This window comes from Neolamprologus brichardi, chromosome 13, assembly GCF_056152115.1.
Source record: "Neolamprologus brichardi isolate AB-2024 chromosome 13, ASM5615211v1, whole genome shotgun sequence".
NCBI lineage: Eukaryota > Metazoa > Chordata > Actinopteri > Cichliformes > Cichlidae > Neolamprologus > Neolamprologus brichardi.
The window spans coordinates 13,565,001-13,580,089 of NC_142116.1; the positions used below are offsets into that span (position 1 = coordinate 13,565,001).

The window sequence follows — 15,089 nt, forward strand, 5'->3', positions numbered from 1 at the left end:
AGTTGTTTAGCATGGGTATTTTGGCTGGGAAGACTGACCCTAATGGGAAAATGTATAAACACCATTATGTGCTTTTGTGCTGCTGCTAGCATCAAATGAAAGATTTGATGTGGGCCTCAAGTGCTCTCATAATTATTGTGATGGGCTGGGATGGTTTAAACAACCCTATGCACCTGTTTATGCAGAGTACTTTCAGATATAAAAATATACTTGAGCAAAGTAAGTTGAACAAAAGAAATCAGGGCTGCTTGTAGTACTGATTTAAAACTCCAAAGCTGAAAAACATAGCATGTCTACATCCATTTTTAGTAATCATTAGCACCACTAACAAATCTCTTCATATTAAATGTAAAAGTTTTGTTTTATAATAGTAGAAAAAAATAATATTTGTTTCTGTGTTTTATATTATATAGAAAAAAAACTAATTTGTCAAGTTTAATCAAACATCACAGTTAGAAAATGATTTAAAAAAGAAAGCATAGTTATGAAAACTGTTAATTAGATCAAAATGGAAAATGATGAAATATAACAAAAATACCCTGAGGAGAAATTTAATTTGATTAACCAACACTACTTTGGAAAATTTGTTTAAACTGTTAAAAAAAATGTATGGCCAAAATCAATATTCTCTGACTCAGATTTGTGACATTTATTCAGGATAACGTTGGTTTGTGAGCACTGAGGAAAAGAGAACTTTGATAAATGCTTTCACTAAAGCAACAATGAAAATCCATCAAAATTCAGAGATTATAATTTATGAGCTGCAGAAAGAAATTTTTAGATTTTCTTGTTTACTGGCTGGCTGTATTGTACAAACTAATGAAAATTAATATCCACCGAGGACAAATTCTTCCTGTTTCACTAAAACTGGATCAATATTCTGGGAGGAGTAGCAATACTTCTGAAAAGGAAAGAGAGTTTTCAACACGAACAAAACAATCTTGACCAAGTTGAGCACAATTTTGATAAAGATCCTTTAGGTGATCGTGGTGTTCCTCTATGACAGGGGTGTCGAACTCCAGGCCTCAAGGGCCGGTGTCCAGCAAGTTTTAGATCTCACCCTGGGTCAACACACCTGAATCAAGTGATCAGTTCATTACCAGGCCTCTGGAGAACTTCAAGACATATTGAGGAGGTAATTTAGCCATTTAAATCAGCTGTGTTGGATCAAGGACACATCTAAAACCTGCAGGACACCGGCCCTCGAGGCCTGGAGTTCGACACCTGTGCTCTATGAGGAACACATGTCCCACTTGTGGGGGGGACGCACAGATGACTGATAAGCTCACTGATCATTCATCCATATGAGTCAGGCAGGACAAAGGGTGTTTGACAACAGTACAGTAATCAAAATTAAAAAAAGTCTTTTTAAAATGTGTGCAGTTTGTTTTGCATATGTTTGTCATTTCCCCAGGACTGTGTTATGCAAATGTTATTGCACAAGGAAACAAGGCAAACCAAAACTAGGAGGTAGATTCAGAAAGAAGCTATAATCATCCATTATTCTCTATTGTCATACAAACTATTACATATTCTAAAGCATACAAGGATAACATATAATTAGTAGTAATGAGTTTAATGTTTATGCCTTATTCTGTAATTTAGTGTCAGGACAAAGTGATGGCAGCAAGATGGCTGTGGTTTGTGGTGTGCTGGTTTGTGTGTGCATGTACATGTGTGTTTGTAGTAGTCATAGAAGTACCGTGCACAAGTCTAGGCACATTTATATTCTTCCTCACTGTTCACATTAAGGTAATCTGAAATGTTCATATACAGCATAATTCCACAAAACATGATGTTTGATGTTTTGGTTTTGTTTTGTTTTTTTAACAATACTACTGAATATTGAATAGGAATTTCAAAAAGTAGAACAAAATGCAAAGCAATAAGTATGAATTCAGCTGCATTTAATGTCAGAGCCTGGTGGTCCACACTAAAACCAATTTTCTCTAATTCAGTGCGAGCGAGCCACAGACCTCAGAGGTTCTAATCCTTTTTAGTTTAGTCATCTCATGACCACGTTTTAAATCTCTAAACCCTCACTGAGGTCAGTCCATGCGGGTGCTGCTGACCGCACTGCATCTGCTTAGCATCAACAATGTCCTATCCATGTCACATGAAACTACTTAGCCACATGACTTGAACACATGCAGCTAATGTAAGATAAAAGAGGGCTTTTTGATTTTGGTAATTATTTCACCTCAGTGGGTGACTTTTAACCCTGCAAATCGCACAATGACTTATTGTCACAGGGTTTGTCTCAGAGTTTTTACACATAATGGAATGACTAATCCTTATATAGCAAAAAAAGTGAAAGTCTAAATAATTGTGAAAATGGTGAAAATCCATAAGCTTAAGCATTAAACTGGTAACTAGAGAATTTTGCTAGAGATGTCCTTGTAGTTCAGTGAAATATATCCCCAGACATGATTTGGCGAAAAGCCAGTTTAAGTGGAATGACCAAAAGGACAGAGGGTGAGGCCCACTCTCAGTAGGGGTCCTCCACTGAGTTCCTGTTTGGCTGTACCAACAGCTGTCTTATCCTGAGGATGAAGGATGAGGTTTCGTTAACAAGTGTGTTTTTTACTCTAACTCAATTTTAAAGCCTAGCAAAAGTGGCTATAAAATAAATGTATTTAAATTAAAAATATAACATGTGATATATTACAGATAAACATATGTTTTGATGGTCATTATACATGCAGTGTTACAGCTGTCATTTTTTACTTCAAAGTACATCACCCTGAGCAGCATGGACAACAATAGTTGCGTGAAATGTAAGTAGTCTTAAATTCTTTGTTATGAAGAAATCAGTCAAAACCTTACTAAACAACAGTGTGGTAATGTTTTTTTAATTCATGCTCACTGCAGGTCCAGCAAATTTCTGTGTCAATGTATGTGCTATTGTAGCCTGTATTATGTTTGAAAACCCCCTTGTATAGTTTCGCACTGTTGTGTATTTTTTGCTTTTGTTATTCCTATGCATGAAAGACATGGTACTGCAACAGTGCACCTGCCAGTTGCTGTCTACGTGGTGATGTTAAAGCATTCACTAATAAATGCAGAGCGCTGCATGGTTTCCTCAACGCTGAAACATTTGAACGCAACTGACAACCGGTTTTATTTTATGTTCTTCAAAACTAGTCTGTCTGACAAAGGGACTTCACTGTATGGGTCTCTTGGTTGCATCAGCAGCGCAATGTAACCAAGTAACCTACTTATATGCTGCGCTGCGAGATAAATTTGGGTTCTTTATTAACTTGAGTGCCTGGTATTTTTACCATTTTCTAAACTTAATACTTATTGAACTGTTATCTAAATTGGGACCACCTTGTAAACCCTAGAGATGGTTGTGAATAAAAATCCCAGTAGATCAACAGTTTCTGAAAACTCAGCCCATCTCGCACCGTGTCCAAATTCACTTAAATCACCTTTCTTCCACATTCTGATTATAAAACTAAAGCAGCCATGCTGCCATGTCATTGGTTGGTTGTTCGTTAACAAGGAGTTTAACAGCTGCACCTAGCAAAATAGCTGTGTGCATTTTCAAAACATCATCATTTATATTTGCGAGGTGACTTCAGAGTTCTAATGTTTCAATTCTTTTCTTTTACAATGTTTCATTGTAAAAAAAACAAAAACCTACATTTCCTCTCCTAAAAGGCTGCTTAAGTGACAAGTCAGCCAACGCACAAAGAAATCCACTCACCTCTGTCACTTCCTCTGACTGCTTCCAATGCTTCAAAGGATTCTGTAATGGCCGGTTTAAAATACAGAGTGCACTCACTTGTACTGAAATAGGTCTTTCATGTGCCAACAAAGCTCTGTGGGTAACATTCATGTGACTAAAGGTACTCTTAGGAATTATCAGGATTTCTATAAAGATCTGTCTTAAACTTTAGCCAAATCTTCACCGACGTTACAAGCAGGAACAAAGAATCTGCTTAAACTAACTGCACATCAATCATTGTATTGTTCTTGCCTAAAGAAAATACACATTTCAAAAATCACCATGTAGGCTGTAGAGAGTAAGCTAACGGACCAGAAAACCTAGAGTCCAATCAGTTGAACAAAATGTGGTGATGTGGTTTGATACACTCTGCCTTAGAAAGTTAAAATATTGTGTTTGTTATCCTCAAGAGGAATCTGCTGACCCAAGCCTTGCATAAAATATAGATGTCAGCATAATTATGAATGTATTGATTTGCATAAAGCAGGATAAGATTAAAAGGTAGTCCTAATCTTAAAATGCTAAGCCGACTCCAAAAGCATGACACAGACGATAAGTAGGCTAAAATGAGTCAACAAATGAGCAACAGCTATACAAATCCTGTGAGACATTTATGTGTTTATTTTGTGCAAATTATGCAACATACTTACACAGAACGAAAAGCTAACGAACTAATGATACCAATACTGAATTGAAGAGAAATACAACTTTGAAATGAAACACAGCATGGTGTAAAAATGGCATTTTGTGACAACAGACACTGAGCTGATCAGCGTTCCACCTGCTGATATTACAAAAACTTCAAAAACAGAACAAAATGAACTTATGGACAAAAGAGTTCAATGGGACGACATCTGTCCCATTCGGGCCTTCATTATTGAAGAATGAAGGCCCGAATGGGACAGATAGTCCAAGTAATACATTGATTTTTGAAATGTAAATGCCAACAGGTAAGCCTACTGTTTTTAGATTTTTAGACTTAACTACTTTATACTTAAATGCAGTCAAACTAGTGGCTTCTTTTGTGTAGTTAATTATGCTCCAGGATATTGAGTAAAGACTCAATAAATTAAGTTGATTAATAAGATAATAAGTTAGCTCTAGCAGTCTCTGTCAGGACTGTGTGAGTCCAAAGTGTGAAAACAGCTAAAAATAATGACTTAATTATGGAAGGCTATTAATTCAGTTTTTTTCCCACCTTATTAAAGTATCACCAACAGTTGCCTGACCTATGAAAAGTGGGCCTGGTAAGAAAAAAAAAATTGCGTATGCCTTGCAAAACAATGGTGACAAACTCACAGCAGTGGAGTGCCATTAGTTGTCACCATTGTAGCTTTAGACTCAGAGAATGTAACAGCTACATTGATGATGTATAACCATGTGCTTTCCCACATTAGGAACTAATAAGTAAACGATAAGTGAATCCATAAAAATCAGAACTATGAACAAAAGCGCTTGCAGCTAAAATGATTTCTTTGGATTATTGATGGATACTGATAGAATATTAGCGTTAACAGTGCTAAACCTTTGAAAATATTTATCCTCCATAACTGGGAAACTGGATGAAGTTGATAATGTCGCTGCATTAAACTCTAGGACGAACTGTAACCCTTAATTACCACCATAATAAGCTAGATAGCAACATTTAACTATTAAATAAAAAATGAATTCAAAATAATTTTTCACCATTTCAAATTTATGTATCAAAATAATCATTTAATGAACAAATATACAAATATTGCATGCTAGCATGTATATAATGGTATGTTGAGAAAGAAAAGTCTACAAGAACTCCAGAAGTATTGAGAGCTAGAGCAATACTGTGATGTGATGCAGATCTTTTCCTAGCTCACTGCCAATTTTCCTTTTGGGGGAGAGCACTTGTTAATTTGTAATGTAATGTTGTACTACCTTTGTTAAAGCTGTCACTCTGTAGAGTGGACAGAGAATTGACATGTTGTACTGATGGACAAAATGTAGATAGATCATGCTCCAAGATCAATATTCAATATTTAAGTAATTCTCTAATGTACAGCAGAACAAGTGAACTGGCATATAGAACTTGGGGCTAATGTGTAGTTAAATGTATTGGGGATGGTTGTCGCAGTGCTAAAACAGTAAAATGAGGAAAGGCAGATGATAGGAAACTTTGATGAGAGAAAAATATATATATCAGCACTCAGGAATTTCATGATTTTATTAAAATATATCTTGTTAAATTACATTGCTACCTCTTGGTGCAGAAATCAGATTACCTGTCAATCACCTGTACTGCACCTGTGTCTTTTGCTCATTTCCATGCTCACTCCAGCGTGTCATACTTCTTCAATGCTAATGGTTTCCATCCACACTCTCTACTCATTTCATTACACCGCAGGTGGTGAAGATGAAATAGAGAGTTTACTACCTCTGATACCTGACACTGAGCTGATGATCTGATAATGGTATTCTGGCTGTGCCGTGCCCACCGTTCCTCACATGGAAATGGAGAAGTTGACAGTAAATCATAACAAAGGCATACAACCCACATTATTTCTTCTTAATCTGCAAAATAACACTGGAAGGCGAAAACACCAGGACAAAGATGAAAAGGAAGAGGAAGGCATGCTACAGTTGCTCCCGTTTCCTCTTCCTCTCCTTCTGCACTCGGACTCAAATCATTTCAGGCATCACTACCCACAGGTCTCTTATCAAATAATATTGAAATGGTTGCCCTGAGGTGTCCATTGTGCATCTGAATAAAGTCATATTTGTTGAATGATAAGTAAGTTTATGACAGTAATGCACTGTGGGGAAGATATTCTTTATCCTATGATGAAATCCCATTTTAATAACTCATGGTGTATTTTCACTTTGTGAAATCGGAGACACAAAAAAAGAGAAAAAGAGGATTATATCTAGCTACACCTGAATGTGCTCTAACAAATACTCTTTTATAAAATGGATCACATGACTGCTATATGTGAAAGCTCATATGAAGCCCCGTGATCACCCAATGTTGCGGTCTCACTGAGCTCAGTAGAGGGCTTTATCACCCCTACAGCTCATTCACTGTTTTGTTTTTCCCCCTTTGGCATACAATTTTACAGTTTCGGTAGATTCTCAAATATGTCATCAGTGTTGCTTCAAACGGCGGTATGCAGCTAATGTTCATGTCAGTTTGACGTGCAGCCCGTAACGTTTTGCTCACACATTTTCCATAAGACTTTATGAGGTGGTAATATGTCAGTGTTGTGGCTTGATATGTGGAGAGCAATTAATCAAACTTTTAAACAGTTTGAGTCTTTGTAGTTATGAAAATCATTTGTACAAACAGACAGATATGAGTCAATGTCACAGCTTTGGTCCTGCTGCTGGAAATACCCACTTGAGCATGGCATGCATGGTCATATATATGTGTGTGTGTGTGTGTGTGTGTGTGTGTGTGTGTGTGTGTGTGTGTGTGTGATTTATCATCCCCCTAACAAGTTTGAACTTCTCTTTTCAGTAACATTTGCAGAAAATGACTTACATAGCTGCCTTCTGTCAAATAAAGCACATAAGCCTAGGTATTTTGTGACCTATTTTCCAAGATTTACTTCTTCAATAAGAACAAATGGTTCTGAGGACCGCAGGCATTAAGACAGTGTTGGCAATGCTCTTCATTAAAAAAAGACTAAAATTTAAAGTGGTAACAGCATCAACATATAACTAGCATTATATTACATTACACAATTTACAATAAGAAAACACATTAACCCTAAAATTACAGCCGCGACTAAAGGCCCAATATTGTTTCATATGTTAATTTCTCAAGAGCTGCAAAACTGGTGCAGTCTTATTAGTTTCAGCACCGAACACACATTTTTTTTTCTGATGCAACCAACAAGATTAGATCATTAGTCAGTCATGAGAGTATGGCAGCGCTTGTTAATTACTGTTTTATCACACACATACACATACTGATCTGCCTGGTGTGAGCATAATTATAAAAAGGTGAAGTCTAATTGAATTCAAAAAGCTCATACAAAGTGATCTGAGCACAAAGTGCCTTAAGCTGTGTAACTGTGGACTGCTGAGTATTATAATTTAATATTGAATGAGAATGATGAGACAAAGTAAAGTGGAAAGCCACCCAGCTGTCTTAAAATTCTTCATTCTTGGAAAAACAAAGAAGCTACACCAAGTTAAGAGTGACCATGCAGTGGCGGTCTCATTTCGACTGCCACCTGTATGCACTACACCCTACGGGTTTCCCTCATTCTTCATCCTTTGTTATGAACAAGACACTTCATTACTTCTAAGGATAATTCACCACTGCCTAATTTTTCCCCTCTGGTTCACTTCAGTTACCAGAGTATTTTATAACCTCTTTACTTCTTCCTATTAATACTTAAAGAGAAGCTGCCCGGAGCTGCCTGTCCTTTATCCTAACAATAAAAATGGTATATACGGTCCTGAAGTCCAAACCAGAGTAAAAGAACTCATTTCTAGCAGCATCCGCCAAAGCTTCAGTGCAGAACGAGCTTAATATGTAATTTGCCCATTGAAACTACACGCTGGTTTAATGAAAACCTCGAATAAAGTTCAGGGGCTTTATGGGAATTCTACAGCATCTCGTCTTAGTGGCCATTCTGAAAATTGCTGAAATCTAGACAAACCTACAGCTGTTACAGGTACTGCTCCCAACTTTTATACTGCCTGAAACAAATAATGCTTTATGTCGTCTTCTGAAAAAAGGTTTAAAAATTAGAGAAAACTAATCAGCAGTGATGTTGATAAAATCAAAGACACTGATAAATGAGACTGTTTCATCAGTTCACTGACTTAAATGGAATATATTATGCAACACATCTTACATATACCACAGAAACAGTTTTACAATACATAAAATATGCAATAAATGCACAACGATATCTATGAAATTACACATTTTTCCTAGTCTATGATTGGTTAAGTATACAAAACAGTGTCTAGGGTGCTGGATTTTTCCATTTTGGTTTACACTACTTTCTTTATGGAGCATAACTTGCCTCTCAGGCACCTGATAAACAAATATATTTATAGATCTCCGTATATATTGTTTGTTAGACATCTTATTGAAAAACAGCAGAACGACTTCTGCTGAAAGAAGAGATACAGAGCAAATCAAAAACACATGACCACAAGTTTGCAAGCTAACATAAAGACACTGCATGTCAAAAATGCAGGGCCAGATGTTTCATTATGCATCTGCAGTCCATTGCCTGCCTCAATTTAAACTACCAGTGGATTACAAATAAAACAACAATGCAAAGGCTAGTCTGTGGCGTGCACATTTAAAGCTATGAGTACTATAGTTTAAAACAAACATCTTAACTTAAAGGCCACTTGCTAGCCTTTTCTGGACATTTTAAAACATTTAATAATAAGACAGTAAAATGTATTGGACAGCACTGCTTCTTCACAGGGAACTTGACTTGTCATAGCAAGAACAGCTCAGGTGTTACTAATAGCAGCAACGAGGTTCACTCCATTTAAGCATCAAAGTAAGCCACTGAAGTCACTAAGGAGAGTACAGCTGTCATTTATGTTATCAGTGACAGCTGTTTGTTTGCTGCTTTGAGAGAGGAAGAAGTCCATTTCTAGTCTGAGCAACAACAATCAACACGAATATAGTTTTAGCACCAAATGTGTTCACGAATGATCAAAATCAGGGTCTTAAATAATAATTTAATTCAAACTGGCTGAGCAGGCTGTGATGATGCTTTGTGAGAATGGGGTGATTAGGTCTCACAAGTAACTGGACTACAGCCATTTACAATAATATGGACTTGCACTGCTTTATACTTCTACTGTCATTCGTGCATTTTGAAAATTAGCCCTTAAAATGAATAAGTTCTGATAAAAGCTGGGATTTTCAAAAAAAAGGTTTCTACACTCTTGCATGAGTAGATGCTGGGATCAAGTCAGTGTCTTGTTACATTTCTGTAAAAGACTCGTGTGAGTCACTGAATAGACTGAATGAGTGAATCACGTTTTGAAGCATTATCTCCTGCAGCGAGATGGGCTCCCTCTCACACACTCAGGGGGAAGTTACTGCATGAATATTCATGGTAGAATACCGTTATTGATATGCATATGAGGCGAGATTAAAAAAGAAAGAACGGGGGGGAAAGTCAGCTAATAGAAAACTGCAGCTGTCCAATTGAGAAACTCCGCGCAATTTAAGTGATTACGGTAATCATACTCATCAACAACTGGATCACTGAAATATTTTTAAAAACACAGCCGCAGTCAGCCAAACTACAGGTCATATCTAACCCACAGGCATTAGCTAATGATATGTTAGTGAGAGATGCTGCTTTCAGTCAGTGTTTGAAAACTTCACCCTCCGGAGATTAGCGGTACACATCAATGGGCAGTTAAGGTAAACGACTGCGCCTTTCTAATCGATTACTCGCGTCACGTTGGCGAACATCTATAATACAGTTTAAAAAAGAAAGAAATACTAGCAGTGACATAAACACGCTCATATTTCATGGTAAAAGAAGACCAATGCGCAGTGAAGACACTGTTCTACGCGTGCGGTGCTCCGAGGCAGTGTGGAAATTTAAAATCACAATGACAGTCATCCAAAACATAAAGAAGACGGCTTACCATGTTTCGGCTTAAGAAGTACTCAACAAAAATCCTTCCAGTGCCCGGAAAGGAGCCTCCAATGCCGGCTGTCAGTGCAGCTACAGCCTCCTCCTCCTCGCGCGGGCACATCAGCACTGCTGCCCCGATCTCTTTAACCAGTCACAGCAAGGCACAGCAACACTCCACCCGGACCGTAGCCTGGCTCCACCGCGAGATAACTGCCCCCTTTCTGTCTCTCTCTCTAGTCATGACGTGTGAACCAGGTAATCTTATTACAAGAGGTCATGAAAGGTGAGACCGGCTAAAGCTCCGTTGCCCCTCCTCCCACCATATTTACTGGATATGCACCTGGCCAGCTTGGGTCAGTACTCTCTGAAAAAGACTCCTCTTCAACAGGATGATAAAGGATGATGCGGAAAAACCTAACTAATTAACAAGCAACAGCAACAAAAAAAAGTCACCTTAGCTTCTCATTAAGGTCAAACTAATCCATAACTTATTACACTGTGAAATGCACAGCCATTCTCTCACATAGCTAACCTGCACTTTCTGAAGGTCAACAAAAGCCATTTACTTTCAGCTGTCGATTATTTCTGAGCGAAATCTATTATTCTGCTCTGTCTGCAACAATTGGTGCTGAGAAATGACACCACTGACTGGAGGTAGTCAGCTATGATTCACCTGTCACTTTGCAACAATCACTGGACTTTTCTTCCCTACAGCTTAACCAACAACAAAAAAGCCTTCCATCAATATACTCTAATTAGCTACTGTGCCGAATAAGTCACAACTAAAGGTTGCACAGATATTCAATAAAACAGTTTCTACACAAGAGACACTGCTGTGGAGTGGGGCGGGGGTCTTGTTCGCAAAGATAATGTCAACAAATTTTAGACAATTCTTCTAAAAATGTGAAATTATCTTTCTCAGACAGCAGATGTAATTTGGTGAGAACAGCTTGTCTCCATTTAGCAGGCGCAGAGAGGCACAATAGAGTCATAACAAAGTCAAATTACATGACAGAAACGAGTATCACAACCATCTAATTAATGGAAATTAAATTTAATACTTTTTAGTCCATGCATGATCACAGTCAAGACAGATGCTCTAAACATTTGAACAGACTGATGAAAATAGTGGACCCTCTTACCTCCCAGTCCCATCCATGAGAGAAATAAAAAAAAGATCAAACCTACACCTGGACACCTGCATCATGTTATCCACTAAAAAAGTGTTGCCACAGTTTTGAAACATCACCAGTATTGTCAGTGAAATTATGTGAAAAATAGGGTTTTAAGAGCTTCCACGTTATGAGTTTTACAGAACAGAAAGCATATGTATGCTTGACCTGTGGGAACGGAAAAAAAAAACCCTCAGCAAACAGGCTCATTTACTAGCATTTTGAAATTGAAACAACTTTAAACTGCATCCTTAATAAATAAATGGAATCAGATGTTCTTCAACCATTTACAATCACAAGCCTCATTATAATGTTTCTCCTGTAATTTTGTTTGAAACTCATAACAACTACCTTTTCAAAAGAATGCAGCTTCAATTCTGCGTTTCATGTTTTCTGATTTTAATCTAAAAGACCCATTTTTAAGTGGCACATCAGACCCATTATTAGCATTTAAGATGTGATAAGATTATTACACATGTAGTCAGTTTTTGAAATTCAAAACAGAGTTTAAAAAGCTCCAGCTGGCATGTTTCAGTATCAGCATGAAGAGATAATTTGAGTTAAGTCATGACTACCAGCACTCGGAAAATGGACTAAAGTTATGTAGCGCTTTTCTACTCAGTTTGGGCACTCTAAGCGCTTTCTTACTACATGCCTGCATCAGGGGCAACTCAGGGTTCAGCATCTTGCCCAAGGACACTTTGATATATAGACTAAGAGTGGGGCCAAGGATCTAAACCACAGACCTTCCTATTAGCAGAGGACCTACTTTAGCTCTTGAGCCACAGCCACCTAAAGAAAAGCTTTGAGCAAAAGCTGTTATAATCAGGGCCTGCCACAATAACTCCCCTTCTATCTTTTCTTTGTTGCACCAAAGAAAACGAGGGGGCAGAGTTCGGGCAGGACTGTAGACACTCCTCAGAGAAGGATGATTAAGGAATATTCTGCTCTTGGGAAATGCTCTCGTCTCAGCACCCCAGTGAAGCTTTCTTAGTGAGAAATCCCCAAACTGACATCATACATATCCAGGTTTGTGTGGTTGTGTGTGTTGTATGTATCATAAATGTGTATGTTTAAGTGGTTATAGTATGTCAGATAATGAGTAAATATCATGCTAAGAATGTTTTTATATCTATCTGAGTTGGACAAGTAATAATAGTTCCAAAGGTTTCACCATTTGAAACCAATTATGCAGTCCCCCCCCCCAAAAAAGTAAATATATAAATAAATAAATAAATAAATAACCAACCAGGAGCAGTTGAGTTGACTTTGAGGTGTCATGTATTCTTCTGGGAATGCTCAGAGTTGTATCAATGTTTGTGGCTTTTGCCTGTATAGCCGGGGAAGCCTGAGGGTTCCTTTATGAATGGTGCACACTGCTTATTTGTATTCAGTTGAAGTTTCAATCACTAAGCAGGCAAGCCTTCTACAGGGTAATTCCTTTTAGTGATGTTGCATTAATACAACACCTTTAGTCATTTCTTTCAAGATGAAGAAACTGATTTTGCCAAGCAGATATAGACTGCATAAAGTGACAGACAGCGGCACTTTAATTATTCTCATTGAATGCCTTCTTTTCTCACATAGAGGAGATGCAAGAAAATGCTCACTCATTCTTTTTTTTCCCCCTTGTTTTGGGTTTAAGGTGCATTGTTTCCATACTAAATTTTGCCAACATATTAAAATGGATGTTTCCAGACTTGGATAGTTGGTGGGCAAACAATTACCCAAACACCATCTGCAGGATTATTCAGCACTATCAATTTTGATATTCAAACAGCCATTCGGTTAACATGGAAACATGGAAAGTGCAAGAACTGATGCTTCCTTCGCATTGAGGAGTCAGCTGGTGGGGTGTGTACTTCTTTTCAGGTTATTGAATCACTTGCACAATAAATCATTTAGATAGCAGGCTCAGTGAGTGTGGTCATACTCAAATAAGCAGAAAATGAACACTATTCCTTGGAAGCCCTCTCTCAAAAATCTGTTTGATATTGCCTTACTTATTTAAGTCGTGCTCTTATAGCGTTTTCTGAATAATCTTGTTAAATAAGCAGCTCCAGTAATGCTATGCACCTTGTAAAAGACAAGAGCATGAAGATACGGGCAGTAGAACAATTCAAGTTTCATCTCGAGTTTTTCTTTTTTTCTTTTTTTGTAAACTTGGGACAAATTGAGCAATTCTTCTTGGTAAAGCATCATTTCCCTGGTCTGTGCGTATGCACTCAGCTGTTCAGTCCCTAAATCCTCTGCCTGTGAGCTCCCTTTAGGCAATCCCGTGGTTTTTTTTTTACATGTGCATAGATGTGCACGTGCATCTACAATTCCAGACAGAAACTCCCAAGTGTAAAACAACTGAGGAGCTCAAAATCTTAGTTCTGCATTTTAACAGCAAGTTCACATAAGCAGTGTACATGTTGTTGATTTTAGAGGCTGATGTTACGACTACAATGAGATTGCCAATAAATGAATATTTTCACTTCTTCTTATTTGTAGTGCCTGTACTGCACCAAGTTCCACAGGTGAAAACGATGAGAAGCCTGTGGTGATGTGTGAAACCATGCGTGAAGAAAGTCTAGGGTATGATAGGGATGGCTTGCTTTTTGAGCACAGGACGAAACACTGACAAATTCTGTCTCTTCCTCTCTCAGTACATTTTCTGGAGCTATGTGAACTGGACTTTATAATGCAGTTCCCAAAAGAGCATCAACCTGCATTTACTAAGCCGCCACCCACACAACTTCAGACACTTTTTTTTTTCCTTGAAACTTTTTAAGCTATAACTTTGGGACTTTTCTCTGCACAAGGCCTTCAACCGTGAGTGAGAAGAGTCCTATGCTAACAAGTATTTAGGAAAAAAAAAATAGCACAGTTGAATTTTGAATTAGTGTGCAAGGTTGTCAGCTACACTGTAGAACCACTGTAGTTGAATCATTGTGAAATTGCTGGCGCTGTCCATGGTGCTGAAAGAAAGCCTTTAACTATAAGTGTAAAGGAACAAAGCACTTCCACTGTTGAGCTTTCTGCAAACACCTTCATGAGCACATGAATTCAATTGTGAATAGTTTATTATTATGACATAAGCTTTTACAGTTAAGGAAGAATTACAGTACAGTTACAGAATCCATTTAGCAAGTTCTTACTTATACTTGCCAGTCAGCTGAAAGGATCGTGGGTAGTTAGTACAGATAGCAGAGATTGCTACAAGATGGAAAAACAAACAAACAAACAAAACAGACAAAGGCACAAACTGGCAAACTCACATAATTCAGCTTTGGGCACTTGTTACTATTACTTCTACTCTGGCTTATTTGGACTGCAGGGTTTACACTAGCTGCCACCCAGCCCTCTATAAAAACTGAAATTGGCTGTGTGCAAATGGAAACGCTGAAGGGTGTCTGAGTCAAATAAGTGTCGAGGGACATTCATAGTTTGGCACTGACAGCTTGTGTGATATTGAGAGGTCAGAGCAACTGAGACAGCAGACAAGAAAGAGGGAGGGAGCCACAGGGAGATTGGGAGGTCAGAGAAAGCCAACAGGACATTCTCTCTCTCTCTCTCAGTGTGTGTGTGTGTCTG

General features: G+C 37.9%; 1 protein-coding gene across 1 annotated transcript in view; it reads right to left on the reverse strand.

Annotated features, from left to right (window-relative positions):
- Window positions 1-10,759, reverse strand: part of LOC102783075 (protocadherin-15) — a 165,202-nt gene extending 154,443 nt beyond the window's left edge. The window contains exon 1 of the mRNA XM_087850190.1: window positions 10,349-10,759. The gene's annotated coding sequence lies outside the window, so the exon portion shown is untranslated. The remainder of the gene's footprint in view (window positions 1-10,348) is intronic.
- Window positions 10,760-15,089: the final 4,330 nt, after the last annotated feature.